Source organism: Scardinius erythrophthalmus (genome assembly GCF_964197995.2).
Source record: "Scardinius erythrophthalmus genome assembly, chromosome: 23".
Classification (NCBI taxonomy): Eukaryota; Metazoa; Chordata; class Actinopteri; order Cypriniformes; family Leuciscidae; genus Scardinius; species Scardinius erythrophthalmus.
In genome coordinates this window covers 15,483,132-15,508,255 of record NC_138243.1, presented here as the reverse complement: position 1 = coordinate 15,508,255, position 25,124 = coordinate 15,483,132, and the positions used below count along the sequence as shown (strand labels likewise).

The following is a 25,124-nucleotide window of genomic DNA, read 5'->3' as shown; positions in this document are numbered from 1 at the left end:
CTCAGGGGAGTCGACACTCACATAAGTTGATACTGTAGGGAAGTCTGGGGTGCGAGACACTGTCATTATCTCTCATTCGGTTGCTCTGCCTCTGTTTATCTCTTTCTGCCCCCTTCTTTCTCTCACGTTCACTTTTATGGTAGTAGCTATCAACCATCTGTGCTGTGATGAGCATGTAAATTACATCTCAAACCATTGTGGTTAGGGTCCAGAAATGTACTAGTGGTTGGGACAAAAGTGCCACAGAAATATTTTAATTGTAAATACACTCCCCCCATAGTGATAAGAGAGTAATAACTGCATATGCTTTGATATCAATGAAAATAGTTCACTGTCAAGACAGAGAGATGAAACTTAACTGACTCCAGTCCAATACCATGTACTCCCTTTTTATTTACATTTGGAATGACTTTGTCCATGCCATTATTGATGACCTCACACATTTTTTTTTTTACAGTCAAATGCTCAATCAGAGTGTTTTAGTTTAGGTGCCCTTTATTTAGTTGCTTATTGCAAAATTTAGTTGCATAAATGAGTGATTTATTCGCAATGTAGAGGGTTAGAACTGTTAATAATTGATCATTAATTTCAGGCAATTGATTCATTTCTAAAATGAATTTTAAGTAAATGGCTGCCACAATGTGATTTACATTGTTAAATATTCTTACAAAAAATAAGTTATTGATAGAAAAATCCTCACAAAAGTATATAAAAAAAGCTGTCCCTTAATAAAACCGGTCGTTCATGGAAGATCATTCTGGACCTGTTCTCCATTTGTCCTGGCCAGCCCAGGTATAAGTGAGAATGTGTGACCCAGGTGTGGAGACTCAGGTGTACGGGCCTCAGGTGTGGCCAGTGTGCCAGGACAGCGTTCCCTCTCTCTCTCTGTCTCTCTCTCTCGCTCTCTCTCTCTCACACTCAGAATTGAGAGCGGTCAGCTGTCTTGTGTCTCAGGTGGTGAGCTTTAAATGCGGCTGTGTGAGATGAGGAGAGAGAGACTCACTTTTGGCCATCGTACACTAATTATGGAAAAGAGTTACGGAGGATCAGTTCCCGGTGGTCTGCATAAAACACAGTCTTGTATTTTGTGACTAATAGGTGATTATTTCTGTAATGCTGCTTTTTAGGTGAAATAATTGCTTTTTCTGACTATAGAGAGAAAATTTCTCTGCCACATTGATCAGCTGCAAAAGCTCTTTTCAGGGCTTTTGTGATATATATGTTCTAATGATTCTGTATGTTTTCATTTGTGCGCGGGTAACTAATGTTTATTGACTACGCTTTGTACTGTGGTGCAGTAAAATAATTGCTCATGTAAAACTAAAAATAGATACCACCTCCCACCCAGCTCACAAATTGTTCTAAAAGATACAAATGAGTTAAAAAGAAAAATGGTAAATGGTTTAAAAGTATTGGAACTGAAACCATTATAGGGAGAATTGTCTGTATATAGTAGAATAGTGTGTAGAATATAACCTTGACTGTTTTCTGCCTAACTTGCTCTGTGTACTCTGCTAGACTAACTGAGACTTGTCACAGCACTTAAATATCGTTGCTCTTTTGTTGGATTAACTGCTTCTATTGTTCTCCTCATCTGTAAGTCACTTTGGATAAAAGCGTCTGCTTAATGATTAAATGGAAATGGAATAGAACGTCTCCTCTCCTCTAATCTCTTTATGGCTCATCTTTTCTCCTATCAATTTATCTATTGTAGGTCTCCTCTCTCTCTCTTCTTCTCTTCTCTCCTTTTGTCTCCTCTTGTTTTGCCTTTTCTCCCTCCACTCATCGCTTGTTGTCTCTTTTCTTTCCTCAACATTTTTATCCATGTCTTTCCTCGTCTCGACCTGTCTCATAACTCTTTCCTTGTCTTGTCTTATCTTGTCTCCTCTCTTCTCATCTTGTCTTCTGTAAGTCTCTTCTACTTCCTCAACTGTTTCTCTTCTCTTGTCTCTTCTCATCTAGTCTTGTCTCCTTTGATCTCTTCACCTCTTCTCTCCTTTCGTCTTCTTAATCTTGTCTCATGTCCTCCTCTCTTTTATTCTCTCCTCATGTCTCTGCTATCATGTTGTCTCCTCCTCTCTTCCCTCTCCTCTCCCCTCTGGTCTTCTATCATCTTGTCTTTCTCCTCTCATCTCTTGTCTCTTTCCTCAACATTTTTATCCAAGTCTCTCCTCTTGTCTCGACTTGTCTAATCTTGTCTCCTCTCTTCTCATCATCGTGTCTCTACTCTTCTTTTCTTTTCCCCTCCCCTCCTTGTCTTTTGTTGTCTTGTCTTCTCTTCTCGCTATTATAGTATGACATGCATAACAATATTAAATACACACACAATTTGTAGTTTAATGTATTTCGTTGATGTTGTGTGATTAAATGTCCTCTGACTTATTTACAACTCAATGGGCCCTATCTTGCACCCAGCGCAATTGACTTTGTACACCGACACATGTATCATTCCTATTTTGCACCCGCGCAAAGCGCGCTTTTCCCTCCACAGAAGCACGTCGCTAAACTAGGGAATGAACTTGCGCTCCCGGGGGCGGTTCAGCGCAAAAAAGGAGGCGTGTTCTGGCGCAAACGCTCCCTCATGCTATTTTGCAGGTTTAGAAAACAATTGCGTCACTAACCAGGAAAAAATCGTTTAAAGTCAGTGGCACGTTGCGCATGTTATTCATATGCTATTTTAAGGGCGCATGCTTGGCCATAATCAATGTAGCGTGTGCACAACGCGCATACACTTTGATTCTCTCATCTACACAGAAGCAGCAGTTTTCATTTTTGCAAATCATACATTATTACGATAGATAGATAGATAGATAGATAGATAGATAGATAGATAGATAGATAGATAGATAGATAGATAGATAGATAGATAGATAGATAGATAGATAGATAGATAGATAGATAGATAGATAGATAGATAGATAGATAGATAGATAGATAGATAGATAGACAATTTATTATAAAAGCATACATCTAGCTTACACATTTACCCAAATTATCATACGCCTTTTTAACCGAAGTTAATTTGGGTGTGTTTCTCCATCCCCAACGTCCCTGACGAGAGCATCGGTCTCCTCGGCTGTGAACCGCTCCTGGTGCGCGCCTGGCAAATCCGCCGTTATAATAGGAATCCGCTTTAGAACAAGCACGCTTGCTCTTAAAGGGAATGTGAGATGACGCTCTGATTGGTTTATTTCACGTTACACCCAAACCACACCTATGAATAATGAAGCTCTTCAGGCCAACCCATTTTAGATTTGCGCCGGGCGCAAGAGTCATTTATCCTGCCGGGAAAATAGCAACAGCGCCAAGACCCGCCCACAAAGTTACTTGCGCTTTGCGCTTTGACACTTGCGTTTCAGATCGTTAAAATAGGGCCCAACGTATTTATTTCATGACTTTTGATTTTCTATCGAGAGCAAATCCAGCCTCCTCCAGCTAAGCTGAAGTCCATGGAATTCGGAGGCAAGTGGGAATACCTGTGAAGGCGCTACTTCAGATTTAACTATTTTTCTGTTTTAGACATGCCAAAAAGTGAGCATGTGCAGGTTTGTGTGTTCGGATAATGTGTGTTATCACTTAAAACAGGTGCAGAAATTACCTGCGTTTATAGCACCTTTTCAATCCCACTAGCACTCTCTCCAAACATCCCCCCTACGCACACCATCCTCCCTTACTCTTCATCCCCACCATTGCTATGGCAACCACAACTGCAGAAAAAGAAACCACTTAGGAAAAAAAAAAACTTGAGGCAATGAAATATCTGAGATGTTAGAGCTTGTTGTGCTAAGAGACAAGCAAACCATTTCACACCCTTATCCGATGTGTCTGAAAGAGATACAGCAACCATCTCCTGCAAACCCTATCTTTCAAACCATCTCTCTCTTTCAATTCAATTCAAATGAGCTTCAAATGGGAGCAGTTGCTAGCGCGGCAAGTTCAAACTAGATGGACGTTTAAGGGATACGGTACAATTATATCACTTATTGCACAGCATGTCACCACATAAATAATTATGGGGATAAGAGATTTGAGATGAAACTTTTAAAATCGTACCTGTTTGTTATTTTAGAATCCAACAGTGTACAAAACAAAAGTCGCAAATTGGCAGCAGCTGAGTTTGTATGAAACAAGAGAGAGCGAGTCCTCGATAATGGATGACATAACTGTACTCAAAATATTATTTTGACTGAGTTTTAATATTTTATTAGCTTACCAAAACGCAAAACTTAAACGAAGAAAAAAAAAATCCTAGGAAGCGTATAGCGCTCCTGACTTCAGTAACTCGGATGACCCTGTGTTATATGTTTTCAGCGGTTGTTATCGCATCGCTAGATGGTGTGATTGACCAATCAGAATCAAGTATTCCACAGAGCTGTGTAATAAGGTGTTTATAATGTTTGTAAATGTTTCGTTTGAGTTACCAGTATTTTATATATTTATATAAATTAATTTAATTGTTTGAAATTACAAGGTTAACAGGTGTTTTTAGAGTAAGATAATTAAGACTAAGGCCATGTCCACACTAATACGTTTTCGTTTGAAAACGCATCTTTTTCTCTCCGTTTTGGCCTTCCGTCCACACTGAGACGGCGTTTTTATTAATGAAAACGAAGCTTTTTGAAAACGCACTCCAAAGCGTATACATTTGAAAACGCCGTTTTTGCGTTGTAGTGTGGACTGTGAAACCGGAGAGATTTAAAAACGATGACGTAATTTTAGTCATGTGACGCATATTGTACCAATAGGTATTCACGTTTATACCAGTATTGTGCCTGTTATGTGCTATTCACTTTCACACTGTTGCTAAAAATATTCTACATTGCACACTCTTCATATCACAGTCCTGCAAAGATGACAGAATTTACTCACATTTGCTGTCCTGCGGTAATACACGAGAACAGTCGCGTTTTAGACCAAACATATGGTGTCTGCGTGCGACCTGGATGCATCAGTGAATGGTGAGATATTTTACTAAATAAAATTATCCTGTCAGAAGAATTGCGCGATAATTTTATTATTTATTTTTCCATCTGAATCATATCAGTGAGCGTTTGTGGGGTTTTACACATGCGCAGTAAAGGTGAATTTAGCGTCTTCAGGCGTTTTTCAAAAGTTTCTCATCCACACTGAAACGTCCGAAAACGCTTGAAAACGCTAATGTGGACGGAGAGCGTTTATAAACGAAAACGCCGTTTTCAAATGTATCCGGATTAATGTAGACGTAGCCTAAGATTACTTCCTCTTCTTGGCCGGGTTAAGTTTCTTCATGTCGTAAACTCTATGAGGCAAGGCTTCTAGACCGTGAATTTTTAGGGGGTGTGATATTCAAACGATGATTGTTTTCAGCCGCCACATTTATCAACGTACGATCATTCGTACATTTATCATATGTATGATTGGCAGCAGCATACAAATGTTTCATGAATCACACGTGAACCCTGTCGTAAGATGATTTCTGCACTCTTTTCTATGTTAGATTGATAAATGAGACCCAGTATGACTTCTCTGCTCTTCGGGATTGAGCACACATGTTTTACTTCTGAGATTACAGCTCACAGACTTCTTCACATTGATTGTAGTTATTTTTCCAAAGCTACTTGCTTTGAGTCCATTCTTATAAGAAAGCAATTTCAGTTCTCAGAATGTCCTTCACCCAGTACCTCACAGTCTGTCCGTCTCTGGGCTCACAACTACACTGCTCTAATACCTATAGGGTGTTACACAGGGCAGGCACGAGATTTATTTTGGCACATTGTGTGCATGCTAATATCATGCAACGCCCACACTGAGCCACAGGGGGCGATGCAGAATGATTAGCACCCTAGAAGCCTCCTATAGAAAGGACGTCTGTAATACCAAGAGAAAACTCGTTTGTTTAGTTCTATTAATCCATTTCACATTTTCTGCAGGCCTCCAAAAATTATCAAGCACTGATAAAGTAATGATATATTTTTGAAAATTCTGAATGGAGAAAAGTGCTGTAGATGGAGAATCAGTCACAAAAACTCATTTTGCACACACTTTTACACCTGCAGCACTACACATATTTGATTTAATAGCAGAATAATAGAAGCTATAGCCAAGTAGCAAGTTATCAGCAGCACATATCCTGCACTTATTATCACTGTCTTCATTCAGCCTTTCAGAACCATTCACACTGCCAGAGAGAGAGAGAGAGAGATTTGATTTTCAAAACTTGTGTTTATTATAATTTACATAACAAAAATAAATAAATAACAAACTCAACAAACATCACCCATTTGATATTAAAATAAAATAAGAATCACCTTAACAAAAAGGAAAAAATACAACTCTTCTTCAACAATTTCACAAAGGATCACATATGTACATAAAATATTATGTATTAATCTTTAATAATGAATCAAAATCCTAGATTGTATAGTTTTACAAGATCAGCTTCTAAACTGTTACAGACATTTAGCTTGTTTGCTCTTTTTCGTTTCTAGTGGTATAAATTGTAATTTTTGCTTGACCTAACAAAAAATTGAGACAACAATTGAGATGTCAGATGATTTTTTCTACATATTTAAAACCACAAATCAACACTTTCATTGAAAAATCACACTAACCCTGTGGGGTCGGCAAACGCGCCCGCGCGTTTTGCTGGATTTTCTTCACATTGTAGCACAATAAACTTAAATTACTCCGTCATTTATGGTCATACAGAAAAAAGAAATATAAAAAAAGAATCTGTGAGGTGTCTACTTTTGTATGTGTCCACTTACAATCAAATCAAAACATTGTGCTTTTTTAAAATAAAGAAAATAAACAGGGTGTGTTTTCTGCCTCTCCGTCTCGCTGAACTTTTTTTTCTTGAGCACGTCTATAAACTGAAACAAAACTCAGCGAATACTTGTCACACATTTATGAGCCATATACCTTTATAAACATTTAAGTGTGTACTTTTAAATGATCGGATTCAAACTGAAAACAAATATTCTCTGCTTAAAGGGGGGGGGGGTAAAATGCTCATTTTCACTCAATCTCCTGTTAATCTTGAGTACCTATAGAGTAGTATTGCATCCTTCATATCTCCAAAAAGTCTTTAGTTTTATTATATTTATAAAAGAAAGATAGGCTGTACCGAGTCTTTCCGGAAAAAAACGAGCGGCTGGGGGCGGGCCGTGTGGGCGGAGCTAAAGCTGTGCTAACGCGCCGATAGCTAACAACACACAGAGACATTTGTTCAACAGTTTTACTCACCGTCCGGTTCCAACGCACGAACGCGAACCTTTATCATTGCGACTGCTCGATCCTTAAGCATTAGACGATCTGCAAATCCGTCGATCTGGGCTTTGTTTATAAAACAATCATCGTCGAAATGCAGGGAACAAACAGTTTTACACAACTCTGTTTATGCTCAGGAAAACAAACTCCATCCACGGGTCCCTTAGCGCTGGGTTCTTTGGGAATCTGTGCAGGGTTGTCTTGCCCTGGCAACCAAAAACACACTTCTTTGGCTACATTGACTTCCAAAAGCCGGGCAGGGCGATTTGATGGCGAACTGCTTTCACTCTCTTTCTCTGGTCTACGAGTGCGCGCGTGCCCGCGATCTTACTGGAGAAGTGCCCTTAGGACCCATATAAGGAAATTCCGCACCATCTTACGTAACATAGACCCATACTCGAAAAAACTTTCCGAAACTTGTGACAAACCGGAAGGAGTATTTTTGGAACAAAAATACTCCTTCAAACGTACAACTTAGTTTTTGAAACTTTGTCCATGTTTAGCATGGGAATCCAACTCTTTAACAGTGTAAAAAACTCAGTATGCATGAAATAGCATTTCACCCCCCCTTTAAGTAATTTGTATAAAACCATCAAGATGTCCAGTTTCTCAAGCACTTGGTCATTATTTTTAATTTGACCACGCCCACACGCGCAAAAAGAGATTGACATGCAAATCGTCCATGCCTCACACAAACGCGCTCGTTACCTCAAAAACAAAGCACCAAACTTCACCAAAGTCTCTGCTTTTCGTCGAGGAAATTCTTCTCCAATTTATTTAAAAAAAGGTTTCAACCTTTAACAATGCATAAACACATTTTGTTTTGCAAACAAAAAGGACAATCTTCATTAATATCAGAATTTATCAAAGAGACAAAAGCATTAACTGCAATGTTAACTGCAATGTTGTTTTTATTGACAGCCAAATTGTGTACATCTCGCCATGGTGTATCACACTTATTATTATAATTTTTTTTAATAATAGCTTTTACATCACTCATCTGCAAGTCCACAGTAGTCGATTGTCGAGTTCATGCGCGTGATAACCTATGTGCGTGAACTCGACAATCGACTACTGTGGACTTCTGGCTGGGCACTTGTAATGACACATCAAGGATGTTAAGAGGCTAAAAGAAGGTTTAAAACTTGCCCCATTGAAGTCAACAGGGTGCAAATTTTAAAAAGAGAATAACACGGTGTAGGCAACACCGATTTTTGTCGTTGTTCTCTGTACTGACAGCACTGCAAATTTACACAAAAATGAGCTCAATGTTAAAATTGACCGGAGACCAGAGTGACAGCAGCTTAATATTCCTGATGTTGTCTGTCATTAATGTTAATATAAAATAAATAAAAAACAGCTTTAACCTATATTTAATAATAAAGTGTTATAGTGAGGAGAGCAGTCAGGAAGAAAGTGATGACTACAGCTTGTAGGATAAGTGTGCCGTTTAAAGTGTGAGTACCAAGCAGAATCTCCAGGTGCTCCCTTGAGAACCAGACCAAAAAAGTCATGTGCACCCCTGCTTATAGCACAGTTCATGCTGATGAATTCATGTTAAGTGTGCCTGGCTTGACTCTGGATGAAGTCAGAAAATGGGAAAATCTCTAAAGATTTAGCGTGCTCATTGCAGTACTTTCACAGGATTTTGCTGCAAAACTTCTGTAGAGGTGGGATAGAATTGCACATCAAACCATTTGAACTAAGTATTTGAAGTTTGAATTTAAGCTATCATGTGTATATGCATGTAGCCGTGTGCTTGTTTTTGCTGCGAATTGGCTTGTGTTGCACAGACACTTTGAGAGTTCCAGCAGTGCCTTGGGTCTGACAGCACTGATAGTGACTCCAGGAATGCTGCAGCCTCCCCTCTTATTTTAGCATTCAGAACGAGCATAGCTAAACAAACCTGCAGCTCCACTCTAGTGCCGAGACCTTTTCCAACACATAACCTTTCATAGGCTCCTCACAGCCTGCTCCCAAACATCTAAAAACACCCTTCGATCGATATACCCAAAGCTATCCGCAAAGCCAGGAGAAGGACATCGTGCACAAACTGCAGATTATCCTCTCCATGCCGTCCTAAGGCAAATAGCCAAAATGCCTTCTGTACTTTTAAAGGGCCATATGCTACCCTTTTGTAGCATTTTGTTCTTTTGCCTGAAGCACATTTATAATATCAGTTGCTGTTAAAACTTTGTGATTTAGTTTTACATGACCATTTTCCACCCATGTGCAATTCTAAGGGCATTTTCCACCCTTAGAATTGCACATACTGCTACCATGGGATACAAAAAAAAATATATATATATATTTTGTCTTTTTTTTTTTAGATTAAAAAAAACTATTTTTAATCAATATTTTTTATTGATTTTTATAATTATATGTTTTTCATATTAATTCATAATTGATAATTTTTCCACTTTCAAGTCTTTCAAAAAGTGAATGGCTGTGGAATACAAAGTGAGTTATTATTAGGTGATCTGTTCCTTTCAGACTTTTATATGTAAATAACCTCTGTTATGATTGGCTGACATCTGTGTGCTTACTGTGCTGTCATATTCCCTACACTTGCTCATTATTCTAGGTATTTATGTAAAAATGTGTGGTCATATCTTAATTTTCATCATAGGTACACTGTGGTATCATAACCATAATTAAAAATACATATATAATATTTCATTTCAGAAGAGCAAAGAATTATTTTTTCCTCATGATATATCTGCCAAATATATATAAAAAAATTATAATTAAATCATCATCATGTTAATTTAATTATGGCTATCATACCAATAGTTATTGATGTACTTGTTTTGTGAATGTACATTTAGCCTTTTTTTATATTTTTCTAAGGAATATATTAGGTTCTTTTGATTTAAAATAATAAAGATAATTATTTTTTATCATAATATATCTATATCTGTTTTAATGTTTGTTTTGCTTTTTTAATAACCCATCATCCCTCTTACTGCAACCAATGAAAATACATTTTTTTTTACAGGCAAATGCATAAGTAATAGAATGCAGGCTACCACTTTGCCTTTATTGGTGTTTCTTTATGGATTATGTTAAAGCAGTTATTTCCAGCATGGGAACGGAAGGTAGGGCTGTAAATCTTCAGCTTAGCAGAGGACCAGACCCACTCCGTGGCTTTGGGTGGCAGTTATGAGCGCATTAAAAATGCATGCCATAGGTGTCCTCCGTGTCCGGAGGCTTCCCGCTAGCTGGCGTGCCAAGTCCTGATAAGTGTGGGTACCATTCGCCCTACAAAGCTTTAATGTGACGTTGTGTATTGAAAAAAAAAAGTGGCGCTTATAAGGTCTCAGGCGTACTGACAGCCTGGCGGGGAGGATTGTTGAGCAGCCGTAGGGTTAGCATGCTCTTTCGATGCACGGGCCGCTGTGACAGTCACTGTTCATTAAGGGGCTGCACGCTTCTTTTTAATGTCTGCTGTTGGGGCGAGGGGAACAGCCTATAATCATGCCGAGAAGGGGAGGTTTTTGTGATAACAGCACCGAATTCAGGGTCATTATTCACCATTTCCACAGAGTGACCGCAGCAGGAGTGATGTACGACGACTGTCCTGAGGGCTAAAGCGGCCCCGGAGAGCACAGTGTGTGTTTGCTATGCTACTCATACAAATACACACACATACACAAAGAGCAGACATATTGGAATGCACTAAACGGCAAAAGCATTTAGCAGAAATACATTTTTGAGAGTGGAATTTTATATTATTATTTTTTAATACAAATTACTCCAATTTCAAATTTCTCTCTGTAAGGGGTTGCACCTGGTAAAATGTTGTACCTGACCTTGACAGCAATGTTGTTATTCTGCACAGTTTGGCAGTGTGGTTATTAAAATGAATGCATTAGTGAAGGATTGACCGATTCATAGTGTAACTTCTGTGTTTAAGCCTTTTTGAGTGATTTATTAAAATTAACCAGGTTTCATTGTTCAGGTTTCATCTTATCTGTCTGTCTGTCTGTCTGTCTGTCTGTTGGATATTTAAGATACCTCAATAGATTTTGAATTTTTGTAACTACTTATCTATCTATGTGGAAATATTTTTATTGGATCGTTTTTTTTTTTTTTTTAGTACAATGTGTGCATTTCCTGCCTTTTTGCAGTTTTAGAAATGGATAATATGAAAAATAACATTTATAATAGTTAGAATTAAGATTAAAATAGCTTAATTGAGAATTATTGACATTGAATTATTAAATCGATTGACAGCCCCAGTTTTATTCATCAATGTTGGCATTGAAGTTTGTAGTAAAACCTTCATAATTATCACAAAAGTTGAAGTTATGATGTGCCTGACTGTGAATCTTACGGGGTTTTCTTCTTTCTCTTTTGTCTTGACAGGTAAGAGCTCTTGGTATTGACCTGCTGAGCCCAACGTTTGAGCGCTGGAGAGCTCATGTTTGAGACGTGCTGTTTTAGTGTTTTAGCGGCGAGTCCCTGCTGGTGAGGACAGAAAGGGCTCGGATGCAGTTGTGAGGAGATTCACATCACAAGATAAGCATCATCTTTCATGTGAACCAATCTTACGTAACACTCTGTTTCACACCGCACACAGAAGCAGTATATAAGCGATGTAGCAACTAATACCTATTTCTCAGAGTGTGAATTATTAGCAGGTGGTGTATGATGAACTGTAGTTAGACACTTTTGAGGCATCAGTGTGATCTGTTGATGGAACCGTACTCTAGATGAGGAATACATGGGTCTTAAGCTCCAAGATGACACCTGTAATTCATTTTGCTCACATATTTAGCTTAAGATTAGTGGCATGCGTGTATGGAGGGAAACGACAGAGCGATGGATGGATAGATAAAGAGCGGCAATTGAGACATAAAGAGATAACTCATTTTGTAAATCTTTCAGAGAGGCTATTACTTCTCAGGAAGTTATTAGTGATGTGAGAGAGCCTAAATGTGTGTTTGTGAATGTGGCTGTGTGTGTGGTCCTGGTAAATCTTACTTTGTGGGATTTTTTTTTTTTGTCCCCATGAGGAAAACAGCTTATAAATCATACTAAGTGATGTTTTTTTGAAAATGTAAAAATGCAGAAAATGTTCCGTGATGGGTAGGGTTAGGGTTACACTGTTAGAAAAATCTGTAGAAATTACAGTATTACTGGCAGCTACTTGCCAGTAACTTACTGTAGATTTAAATTGATGTTATTTACTGGCAACAATTTGTTCAAAATTAAATGAACATTAAACATTAACAAGTCTTTATCTTTACAGAATAAAACTAAAATAACATCCTCATGCAAAGCATTCTGAGAACCAAAATCTGAAGGAAAAAAACAGAAAAAGGTTGATGAAGATTTCTGGTTCCCAGAATACTTTGCATTAGATTGTTATTTTATAATTTTATTCTTTAAAGACAAAGACTTGTTAATGTTTAATGTTCATTTAACTTTGAACAAACTGTTGCCAGTAAATAAAATAAATTTAAATCTACAGTAAGTTACTGGGCAAACAGCTGCAAAACTACAGCAAATCTTTTACAGTGTAGGCTTAGGGGATAGAATATACAGTTTGTACAGTAGGCCTATAAAAAATCATTATGTCAATGGAAAGTAGGGCTGGGTGATAAAAAGCGGAACGAAACCGTGCTACTCATTTGAACTGCGCCACACGGACCATTTATCAGCTCGACTCAGATGCATTTACTCCATGAGTTGAAGCAACCGAGCACACGAGTGGATTCTAATCTGATTTGGATTCAGTTTGTTTCAGTGAGTCATTGAAGGATGACAGTTATAAAATCAGTTTTTGTACATATAATATATATTCTCTCTCAAATTATACAGGGAACATTTTCATTTGGTACATTAGAAAAATATTATTTTTGACTAAAAACATTAAAAAGTTAGGGGTAGTAGAACCGTTCTACTAGAACGTTTTAATGTTTTAGAAAGAAGTCTAATTTATTTAATCAAGAATACAGTAAAAACAGTAACAATGTGAAATATTATTACAATTGAAATAATTTTTTCATTTTGATATATTTTAAACATTTATTCCTGTGACGCAAAGCTGAATTTTTGCATCAGTCTTCAGTGTCACATGATCCTTCAGAAATCATTCTAATATGCTGATTTGGTGCTTAAGACACATTTACTCTTATTCTTATGTTGAAAAGATTTGTTCTGCTTTTTTCAGGAATCTTTTGTAACATTATAAATATCCTTACAGTTAATTTTCATAAATTTAATAGGTCCTTGCTATAGTGTATTGTATTTGGATATATGTTATTAAGATATTCAGTCACTGAAAATAATAATAACCTAATAATGATTCAGTAACCACTCTGTTGGATTCAATGAGTTCATTTGGTGAATGATTTCAAATGATACCTTCTGAGTTTTAGTCTTTTTGAATTTTATTAAAAGAACCAGCCTGTTTGTTTATGAATTGGACCGCACTGGTTATCCTCTGTTTTAGATTCAATAAAATGCATCTGCTCATTTGAGTCATGTGTTCGTGATTCGTCTGCCATTGGCCCATCAAACAGCACCCACCAAAAACTCTGGCTTTTATATGTTCTGAAAATGTATGAGCCTAGTTACAGTTTTGAGCAGATGACTAATGTGGAGCAATTACCCCGGCAAGGCCAAGTGGACTGGCAACCGTGGCGAATTATCTTCCCAATTATATCTGAAGGGGCAAAAAAAATGTGTTCTCACTCTCTACCCCCTCACGCTTGAGTGAAAGTCCAACCCAGGGTCACCATTAGCCACTGGCCCAATGAAACGACCACTCTTAGATCCGAAAGCTGATATATGATTCAGTCACAGATCTTGCTTCCTGTTTTAATTAGATATCTCCGGTCTTAAAGTTCTGGTTTATAAGCTGCGCGAGCGGAGACATCTTCCTGTTCTGAAGATGACAGAGAGATCAGCCTCCTTGATGTCCTTGGGAGATGGATAAATAATAGTATATGAACATATTCAGATGAAACCTACATCTAATTTACATACATTCACATTTCAGTCTGATTGGTTGGCTACTTCTGGGAGCTATGGAGCATTCACTCTGACATTGAGTTGTTATTGGTTGCTAGTATGATTTGCATAACATTAAAGTCATTTGCATAAAGTAAAACTCTCTAAAGGTGCAGTCGTGTAATATAATTTCAGCTAAATTTTGCAGGCAAAAAAAGGTCTGTTCACAGAAGTCACTTTCAAACCAATTAATTCAAATTTTCTGACCAACTTGAACAAGAGAGAATTCTGTGTGGTGAACTTCAATCCTGCAGATCCCTATTGAAATAACTAGATTACGGCCAAGAAATTTTGCCAAGCATGTCATGTCAAGTATTGAAATGCTGATAGTCAAAAGTCTAAAAGGGATTCATGTTTAACAGCCTGTTTTTTTCTCACCTTGGCAAGAAGTTGATCAAACCCAGAGATGACCAGTCAAGGAAGGGATGACAAAACTGACCCGCTACGCTACGGATGGCCTAACTCTCACTGCGCTCGTAGTCTCTTTTAATTTGTCTTCTGACTGGTGTCTGCCAGTCAGAGAGGATGAGATGCTGATTTAACAGCAGCCACCTGTTCCTAAATAGATGTGGAGGAACACATGATATCAACAGACGGAAGTTTTGGATGAGAAAGCTCACAGAACAGGAGCTAACTGTATTAAACTTCATCAGAACAATGCATTGTGTTCATTCGCAGCTCATGTTCCAAACAGAAAGACAAATACTGTTTGCATAGGCTTAATATGAACCACCAGCAGTCTGGGCTAGATATTCAGTACTGTACATCCCTTCTGCTCTCTGTCGCAGAATGTAGGAGAAACGCCTCATGTGGGGATTTCTTTTGTGGTTTCTATTTCTCTTTTCTATTCATTTATCCTATTTGTGTACAATACATACCGTACTTTCATACACCGCAGGATACTCTGTATCCGTAGCAGCTGAAATCAGTTGCCAATTTAAGCATCGCTGCTCGTTCATTATGAAGACCGGTGGCCGTGTCATAAAGGACGATTTGGCTGATTCATGCCGCATGCTCTGCTTTGCTATTGATTCAGAGCTGGCCTCTTCAATTACCGCCCCATTACAACACACATCACTCAAAGGAAACGCTACTGAAATTACATTAGTTCTCTCTTTTTTTCTTTCTTTTATCTCTTCTCGTCACCTTCACTTCACCATAGCAACTAAACCCTTTTAAAAACATTACGGCAGAGTTCAAGAAAATAGCACCCACCAAATTATGTTTGTGTTTAAGTGCTGAGACAGGCAATGCAGGCAATTATGCAATTGCTTTTTTCCCTGTTTGGTAAAACATGGACTTTTTTTCTCACTTTATGTAACATGATGAATGATTTGTATCCTGTAGGTGAAAAAAAGCTGTTAAAGCTTTGTGGGCGGTGTTTGCCAGAACTGTACAGTAAGAGTGAAATGACAGCATGTGCCGGCACTGCATAACATTTGGTATACCGTACTGTATATTTTACAGTTTGTAATTATAAACAAATGCATAACAACATTAGGGTAATGCACAAAACAAATATAATGAAATAAACATTAACTGTCTGACATAAGATACACCCTGAGGTACATGACTAATAACAACTAACAAGGAAGTATTTAAATTAATATCAACAAATGATGAATGAGTCGCATAGGGGCTTCAGGGAATGCTCACTTGTTTTCACTGTAAATAAGTTAATACTTTATTTACAAAAAGCAAATAGCTTGATACAGTTTAATGTGGAAATGCATATTTTGTCTTGTAAATATAATACTGTTATTCATCATAAATTCTCTTCATTTAGCACGGCCTAAAAAACAATACTGAATTATCCTACCTTGCTGTTGCCTTGCTCATTTTATCAGGTCAAATTTTACTCTTGTATAAAGTAAATTTGAATAATTTTAAGGAGATTCTTACAGTTCTGTCATGACAACTCTCGGGGTGTTTGGCATGGTAATGGATATGACAATGTTGATATGTTTGGTCTTGGTGGAATATGTGTTTGGTCTTGCTGCTGCTGCTTAAGTTATTGCTGCTACTGCCAGTACATACACAACACACTGTTGTGAACAAGTAAGACATGCTGCTGCTGTACAACATAGCGTACTTGAATTACCCATAGCAGATTTATACAGGTGGAGCTGGGGGAGGTGGAGGGTTTCTTAAAGCGTGCTGTAACTGCTACAACAAATGCTGACCAAGTATTTGAAGGTTGAGCAGTGAGCTCATTAGCTACTGATACAGCAGGAACCATTCAGCTGTGCCCTATAGAGAATGATGTGATTGCAAGCAGATAAGAGTTAAGACTGCGTCATCTAGAGGTTCATGACAGAACTTTGTATATATTAACCAAAAATACTAGCACATAATATTAGCAGGTTTGCTCACATAATGTTACGTTTACTTTATGCTCACATACTTTTTCATTTACATATTGATTCAGGTCACTTTAGTGATTAAAGAGTTTATAGTTGGGTTGTAGAAATGCTAGGAACAGTTTCGTTCACCTACATCAACGTAATTAAAAAATAATCTAAATAAAAATATAGAGAAAAAATTACGGAAGCACAACAAAATTACTAAAATTACTAAAAATGAAAATTGAAAATCATTTAATACGGCATATTAAATATAAACATGATTATGAATGATTATTCTAACGTGACCCATGTATTTCAAAAACAAATTAATCTTTAAGGGAATAAAATGCAGAGATTGCAGTGTTGTTATAGTATTATATATGTATAATATACATACACATATATATATATATATAATATACATACACATATATATATATATATATATATATATATATATATATATATATATATATATATATATATATACATACATACATACATACATACATACATACATACATATGTAACCCCTCTCACCCGGGTCCTTCACACCCTGCACCATGCGGGTCTCGAACCCGGGTCTCCGGCAGGAGAGTAAGACGCTCTAACAAGGAGGCTAAAGACTGCAGCCTCTAGCGTCTGTCGCTAAAGCGCCTATTGAGATCAGAGGGGTGAGGTTTACTCGCACAGCAACTACTAGCTGGCCTCCGTTACACATACATACATATATATATATATATATATATATATATATATATATATATATATATATATATATATATATATATATATATATATATATATATATATATATATATATATATATATACATACATAGAGATGATGCATGATGCATACATACATACATATATATATATATATAATACTAGAATAACACTGCAATCTTTGCAGTTTTTTTCTTCCCCTTAAAGATTAATTTGTTTTGAAATACATTATTTATTCTAGGTCACGTTAGAATAATCATTCATAATCATGTTTGTATTACTTTATGAGTGTTTTTCTGTAAACAATGCTCTTCATGGAAATCTCCAATTCTGCAAAGCTTGTGTGAGTGAGTGACAGTAACCAAGGGGACGAAGCATAGTGAAGAGTCAATCATTTTAAGGTTATTTTGTAAGAGCTAGTGATATAGAAGCCACAACCACTTGTACAAAATTGTAGTGGCTCAGTTCATACACTCTTAACTAAAATCCAGGAATCATGGTGATATTTCATTTAATTACACACTATTTGAAAGTGTACTTTTAACTTCTGAAATGAAAATAGGGTAACACATTATTTCGATTGTCAACTTAAGGCATTCTAACTATAAGTAATTTTGCAACTGCACATCAACTTACTTTCATTAGAGTATCAGTAGACTGTCTGCTTGATATCTGCTAACACTTTATTTTGATGATACACCAACAGACTTTGCAAGTACATGTTAACTTATTCCACTAATCCAAACCCTACACACAACCCTAACTTAATAGTCTACTAATCTACTAGGGTGTTGTAACTGTGCAGCTTTGTTCAAACATTGTTTAATTCCTTTATTCATTTTATTATTTCCGAAGGACAATGCTACCATTCCAGACATTGCCTTGGGGAACTTTGGGAAATGGGCACATCAACATCATTAATGGCTCCAGATTTCCGTTCAGTCAGTTTATTACGGATCAGTGCGGTCCGAAGTGCCTGGTGTCATTAACTAATCTCTCAAACACTCCTTTAAGCCTGCTCTCCTTATGAATTATAATAGCCATGTAATGAGACTTCACCCAGTGGTCTAAACATCAACAGAGATCTGTTTCAATTTCCTTTACAAAGCTCAAATGCAATTATAACTGCCTGTATCAAGGCAAGGTCAACGTTTGAGCTCTGTCTTAAATAACGTGACATTTTCAGGCTCGCCCTATATATCACCAGTGTTTTGATTATGATTTTAGTATTTAATTGTTGGATGCATGCACCCAGTGTGACATTCGTGCTCCATTTGTTTGACTGCATCCCCTGAGGCCATTAAACAGCAACCGCCGTTTTTTCCAGCAATTTGTGGGAGGCGACCAGACGCGATGATGAGGCGTTTGACAAACCTGAATATCAATGATCTTTATTCCTCAATTGAGCATTTGACCTATCACGTCCTCATTTAACTCCCGTGGCTTTGTTCCCCTCTAATTATGTCATGATGAAGCATTGATTTCCATTTCCATTTAGTTAGTTTGTTGCCACCTTTGGAGACATGGCACAGGGCATTAGCTGAAGTGAATTGTTAAATAAGGAATTGTGAGGATGAAGATCCCTTTCACTCACATGGCTTGCACTAAAACTTTGGATGCGCTTATTTTATTTAGCTATAGAATTTAGATTTTCTGGCAAACTATCTCTTTAATGTTGTTTAGTTTAAGTAAGTTTAAACAAATGAACAAAATGTGGATCTGTGAAGTCGTTCTTTCAGCATAAATCTAAACTAATTGACCTGCTTCTATCTGTCACACTTGCTGTGTAGATAATCCAAAAGACGAGAGGAAGTGAAACAAAAGGTGTTTTAATGAACAGAGTTACACACTAGCATAACACTATCAACATAATATCAAAGCAAGACAAAGGACTGAACAAACTGAGGGCTTAAATACCCAAATCAACAGAACAACAAACAGGTGAGAACTAATCAGGAACCATTGGCAGCAAAACTGATAACAAATAGAACTAGGTCAAACCAAAACACATGTGCCATTATCTATAATGTTGTTAGTATTGTTAATATTGTTTTCACTTTAATTAAGTTAGTGGCTACATCACTTTTTTTTAATTGCTTTGGACAACTAATAATTATATTATGATTTATGTTTTTTCAGATTCACATTAACTTTTAACTGTTTTAAACTGTTTTTGTGGTATTGAAAATGGTATTGAGAATCATGAAAGTTAATTGTGAAATTGTGGTTCATGAATCGAGAATTTCATTGGTTGGTTATTGACTTCTGAAATGTTGATAAATCTAGATATCTGTTTGAATTTGTTATGTCTGGCTTTCTAAAGACTCTCCTCCTTTTATTTCCACACTATAGGTGTTAGCTTTGCCTAGTGGCTTTGTCTTGAGAATCAGCAACATTGATGAAAAAAAAATTGTGGACTGTGTCGGCTTATCAAAGTATTCATTTTTGGTCTTTTGAATCCTTGAGAGCCTTTGACTTTTATATGAGTCGTCCCGGCTCCGACAGAGCAAACATATTTGCTTTTTTCCTGTCGTCTTCAGAAGACATCCTCAGGGACACACTGCCTGTGTTTTTACCTCAGCCTTAAGAAGAGGCAGCTAGTTGTGTTGAAACTATAGCAACAGATGAGCCGTCTGTGTGGAAATAAAGCCTCCTTGCCTGACAAGGCCTTCTATTCAATGCTGCCAATTACTGAGAATCCTTGTGGCTGGACACATTTACATTGAGGATTCAGTGATAGACAGCAATTAGTCAACAAAGGCTTTGATTGAGTTTTATCTCCCTGAAAGTGTCTCAGACATATGATTCTTTGCTTGAATATGTAAATCAGCATGCTTTATATCATGAGCTGTGGTGAGACCATTTGTGTATGCATATACATGGCCTCTCTTTGTGACCCACATTCAATATGGTTTATGATGAAATTATCAACATGCTTTTTCTGATTCGTGAAGAGCACTGTGTTAGTTTGAAGGTCGGGTGATTCACTGAACAGTCTATGAGAAGTCTCGATTGCTGAAAGCAAAAGAATGACCCTGAGAGTTTTCTCGCTCAAAGACCTGATATATCTCTTTTTACAGAGGCCCATACATTTATATGTATGACTTAGTGATTATTGTTTTTATTAACAGATTGTTAATAGACATAAGCAAACATTTAATTGAATGACTTAATGTAATTTGTCTAACAAAATAACACATTTCATTTTTAAATTGTCATAAATCATTTGCCAACATCAGATAAAAGTTTTAACAATTTTATAAACGATAATTGTAATTTATGTTTCAAATAGTCAAATATTTAAAACTATAATAACTATATATAAAAAAAACAAATTTTAAATTGTTTTTTGTTTTTCCTAAATCCATTTGCAACTTCTAGTGATATATGCACTGTTTACACTAAAATATAATTAATATATATTTGTAAATAAATATTATTTCATTTTTTAAGTTTATTTTAAGTCCTCCATTGTTTTTAATTGTGTCAAAGCCACTTTAAGGCAAGCCTTCAATATTAGCAGAAAAAGGTTTAAAGCTCCGTTGCAGTTACTTTATTTTACACTGAATAAACTGCTTTTGTGGAAAATCAGCTTATTTATTGAATTGACAGCCTATAGGCTAATTTTCAACACATTTTCCTTTAAACATTCATTTTGGATTGATCTATTTTTAGTTAACACCTAATCAAAAATGCTGTTTTATAAGACCAGTCACAAACAATTTTATGACTGGTAGAATGCAGTTTACCACTCTTCTTATTGGCTGTGTCAAAAGTCAACCCCATACTCTTAAATTGGGCACTATTTTAGGGGACAGCCATTTGTAGTGGTGTCCAAAACGTTATCAAGTGCACTCCTTCAATGCCATAATGCACCGCAATAACGAGTGTACAACCAATGTACACTCAATGGCTAGAAAATACCCATAATGCACTGTGAGAGTCGCGCCGAATGAATTCCTGATGGTGCCCGGCCCGCAGCTGAATCGTCCATCTATCCATTTTCCAAACCGCTGGTCCAACCACTTGTCCTTTAATTGATTATTAAATTGTTTAATTAAGGTTTATACATTTCCATGACATAGTTCAAGATAAATCTTACTGGAGCTGCCAGTTTGCTGAGTTTCAAATAATTATTATACATCAAGCTCAAACTATACATAAGCGGCTGCCCTTCCGGCACACTCTGTGTCTGAATTCGCTCACTCGTTTTCATTCGCTCCTTCAAAGTGAACTATGTTAGTGGACTAATGTTGGGAATAGTAAATGAGGGTATGGGTGACGGTTTTATCCGTAAACAGTGATTGACTGGCTCAAATTCAGTGATGTCAAGGCTCTAATGTGATAGGTTATCAAAGCACACATGACCCAAGATGACTTTTACTTTCTCCAATGGTGGAGCCACAAAATATGGTATCTCTCATTAATAAGACATCTCTGGCATTGTGGCTTATATAGGGTCAAATCAATATAGTTTCCCCACTGAACACATTATTTGAGCAAATGCTCTTGTAATCTCCTCATAAGATATCACACAATGGGTGCTCATAAGGCTGATTGCACGTCTCCTTCTTGGAACTAACACTCAGTGGACACTAATAAGTTAGACTCCCAGTGGGACCCAGATGTTGGAATAGGCTCATTTGTGGTTAACGAAGAGCTTCGGATTATCTGACATACATTGGGTAGCACTCGGTAAGTGGATCAGCCTGGTCTCCATGCACCAGCCTTCAGCCAAGTGCCAGAATCACATCTTCATTAGGAGAAAATAACATCTACAGTGGAGTCTCGAGGGAGACGAACGTGAGCCTTGCAGCGGGCCTTCACTCTGGGTTCAGAGCTGGGCTAATTTAGTCATTAACTGAGCTGACGGAGATAATAAGATGACGTAGATAAGAACTCAGTCTTGTGTCGCCGTTCTGATTTAGCTGGTATTTACCTCAGACTGGAATTTGCAAATAGTTTGCTGCCGCTGTTGTGATTGCACAGTGATTATCCATTAAACATCTGCGTGTTTGTCGTCGCAGGATCCGCCTCGTCTGAGAGACGCGTGTTCCTGGGAACAGGGCTTAAGGTGAGACGAGTGCAAGGAATACAAAAAGACAAATCGATAGCTGTTTGATTCGCACAGAACAGAGCTCTGATCATTGGCAAACAGCAGCGGTGCTCGCTGCTCGGACATTTTGCACTGCCACGTCAAGTCAATAATGTAATTCAGCCAGTGGCAACTCTGTTCTTTCTAACACACCTTTATCGACAGAGTGAGAGGAAAGAACTAGTGGAAAAGGGATAGAGGAACATTTGTTAGTATTCTCTACAACACTAGACCATGAGGTATGGGGTGAAAGTGAATCTGATCTCCTGTGTGAAGTTTGGCCTCTCACAAATAACTTCTGAACACTGCTGGCAGATCTACTCTGTGCTAGGGTTCATGCTTCTGTTTTCTGTTCAAATGTTCAGAGACATAACCTGCTTTGTAGTGCATGTGGTCTACAATTTTGAAGCCTTTAAATGCCATTTTAAATGCACTTGTATATGTATTGCGACATTTTTTCATTTATTTTTTCTGGGGAATGCTGCAGCTCTTGGCATTCACACCACCGGTTTGAGCACATAAAAGAGCTCTGGAAACTGTGCTGAAAACCTTGCTCATGTTCTGTGTAAGTGGGTGTAACTCTAAGAGTGAGAGTGGGCAATGTGATCCGGTTTCCTCCTGAAGAATACAGCTCAACATAGAAGTAAAAATGAAAAGGGTTGGAGAAGTGAACCACTGACCTGTCTGCTCTCACAGCGTCTCGAGTGTTACATCTGTGAGCTCGGAGAGCCAGACAGATGTATTATTGATAAACATCAGAACTCAGTGAGTTTGGAAATAGAAAATAATTTATATTTCATGGGCACAAGTGCGTGGTCGATTTAGATGGTGAAGAAGTTAACTTGTTTGCATCATGACGTGATACAGGCATCTGCGACAGAGAAAGGGAAAGAACATTTTCTCATTTCATGATATAAAACACTCTATTTTTATGTTATTATTACAGAGCACCTAAAGTATGGAGCCCTTAAAGGGACATGATAAAGAAGAAAAATATTAGATGGGAGGGAAAATTATTTGGCAATGCTTTTGCGTTTTTTTCGCAAATGTTTTGTGTTCCCCCAAGAAATATTTTCATATTCTCGCAAAACATTTCCGTTCTCCCGAGAAACTTTGCGTTCCGTCGCAAAACCTTTTGAGCCCTTTGCGAGCGAACTCAGTTTTTTGGTGGAAAACAAACGGTTTTGTGAGGAAACGCAAAGTTTCTCGGGCGAACGGGAACACAAAGGTTTATGAGGGGAACTGCATTTGCTAGAGAACGGAAAAGCGTTGACAAATAATGTTTCCTCCATTTCTCTTTTTTTTTTTTTTTTTTTTTTTTTACATGTCCCTTTAGGTTGAGGGGCTCTGTGCATTATGACCTCATCTTTTTTTATTCAAATTTGAATAGACTTCATTCACACAGATGTTTGCGGATGTTGCATATTTAAGATGTTGTCATGAGATCATTGCATTGTGTTCCATTCCATTGTGCTTCATCTAAATCAAACTAGTGGACTAGATGACTCTGGAAATACTGTACCTCTGATTTTAAATGCATTTTAAAACCTTTTATTACCTCATTAGCGGCTGAACATTTTTTTTTTGTGCGAGAAATATGTTTTATTTTCAGAAACTAATTAAAATTATTTTTGTTCACATATTCTGAATAAATAAAAACATGTGCTGTTGGCATAAATATTCAGTCCCTGAAGAGGTTTACACACATCTACATGTAAATCGTTAAAATAACTTTCATTTTCTCAGTGACATCTCATGGTTAGAGGATTATTATTCAAGATTGCTGTGAAAAATGAAAACGAAAGAGCATTCCAAAGAAGTCAGAGATAAAGTAAACAAACAAATATAGCATGAGAGATTTAACTCCCATTGGACTCTGTTGGTTCAATTTCTCAAGAACTGGAAGCTCTATCAAATCACCCAAACAAGGTCGTCCTTCAGAACACCAGACGAACAAGCCATTGAGTCCAACAATCACTGTGAAAGAACTACAGTTCAATAGCTGAGGATAAAAAGTATATCTTAAAGAGCTTTTCATAACACCCGATGTCAGGAAAATGTCAATAAAGAAACCGGTTCAGAAGTTTGGGGTCTGTAAGGATTATTTAAATTCTGATAGGATGCGTTAAATTGATCAAAAGTTATAGTAAACACATTTATAATGGTACAAAACGTTTCTATTTTTGGTAAATATTGTTATTTGGAACATTCTGTTCATAAAAGAAAAAAATATCCGCTATAATATTTGACCCAGATTGCTCATATGTATATGTGAGTGCTATGATGGAGTGAGAATCCATGTATATGGATGACAGTGCGCTTAATGCTCTTAATGGAGATAATAGCACTCTATGCAGAGAGGCATCAGCAAGGAGGAACCAAGAGGTTTGTCCTCTTTGCGCCCTTGCTGAGTTAAAACACTCTAATCTCGCATTAATTCCTGCAGTTACATACCCATCAGAACAGCAGATGGTTTAGCCAAGTCTGCTTCAACACAATATTTATTCTTTCATTGTGCTTAAATAACAAGTTCTCTGAAAATTATTACAAAAATGTTTACATAAAATATCTGTAATTAATTTTTTTTAGCAGCTTACATACTATGATATAAATGAGCAATATCACACGAGTAGGAATGTGATAGGGCTGTATATCACCACGGCTGTGATTCGCTGTATTTGACCGCTC

The 25,124-nt window shown here is 37.1% G+C and overlaps 1 protein-coding gene across 6 annotated transcripts in view; it reads left to right on the top strand.

The window, feature by feature from the left end:
- The window catches only part of cadm2a (cell adhesion molecule 2a), a 476,687-nt gene that overhangs the window by 193,523 nt on the left and 258,040 nt on the right, over window positions 1-25,124 (top strand). The gene's annotated exons all lie outside the window — the stretch shown is intronic.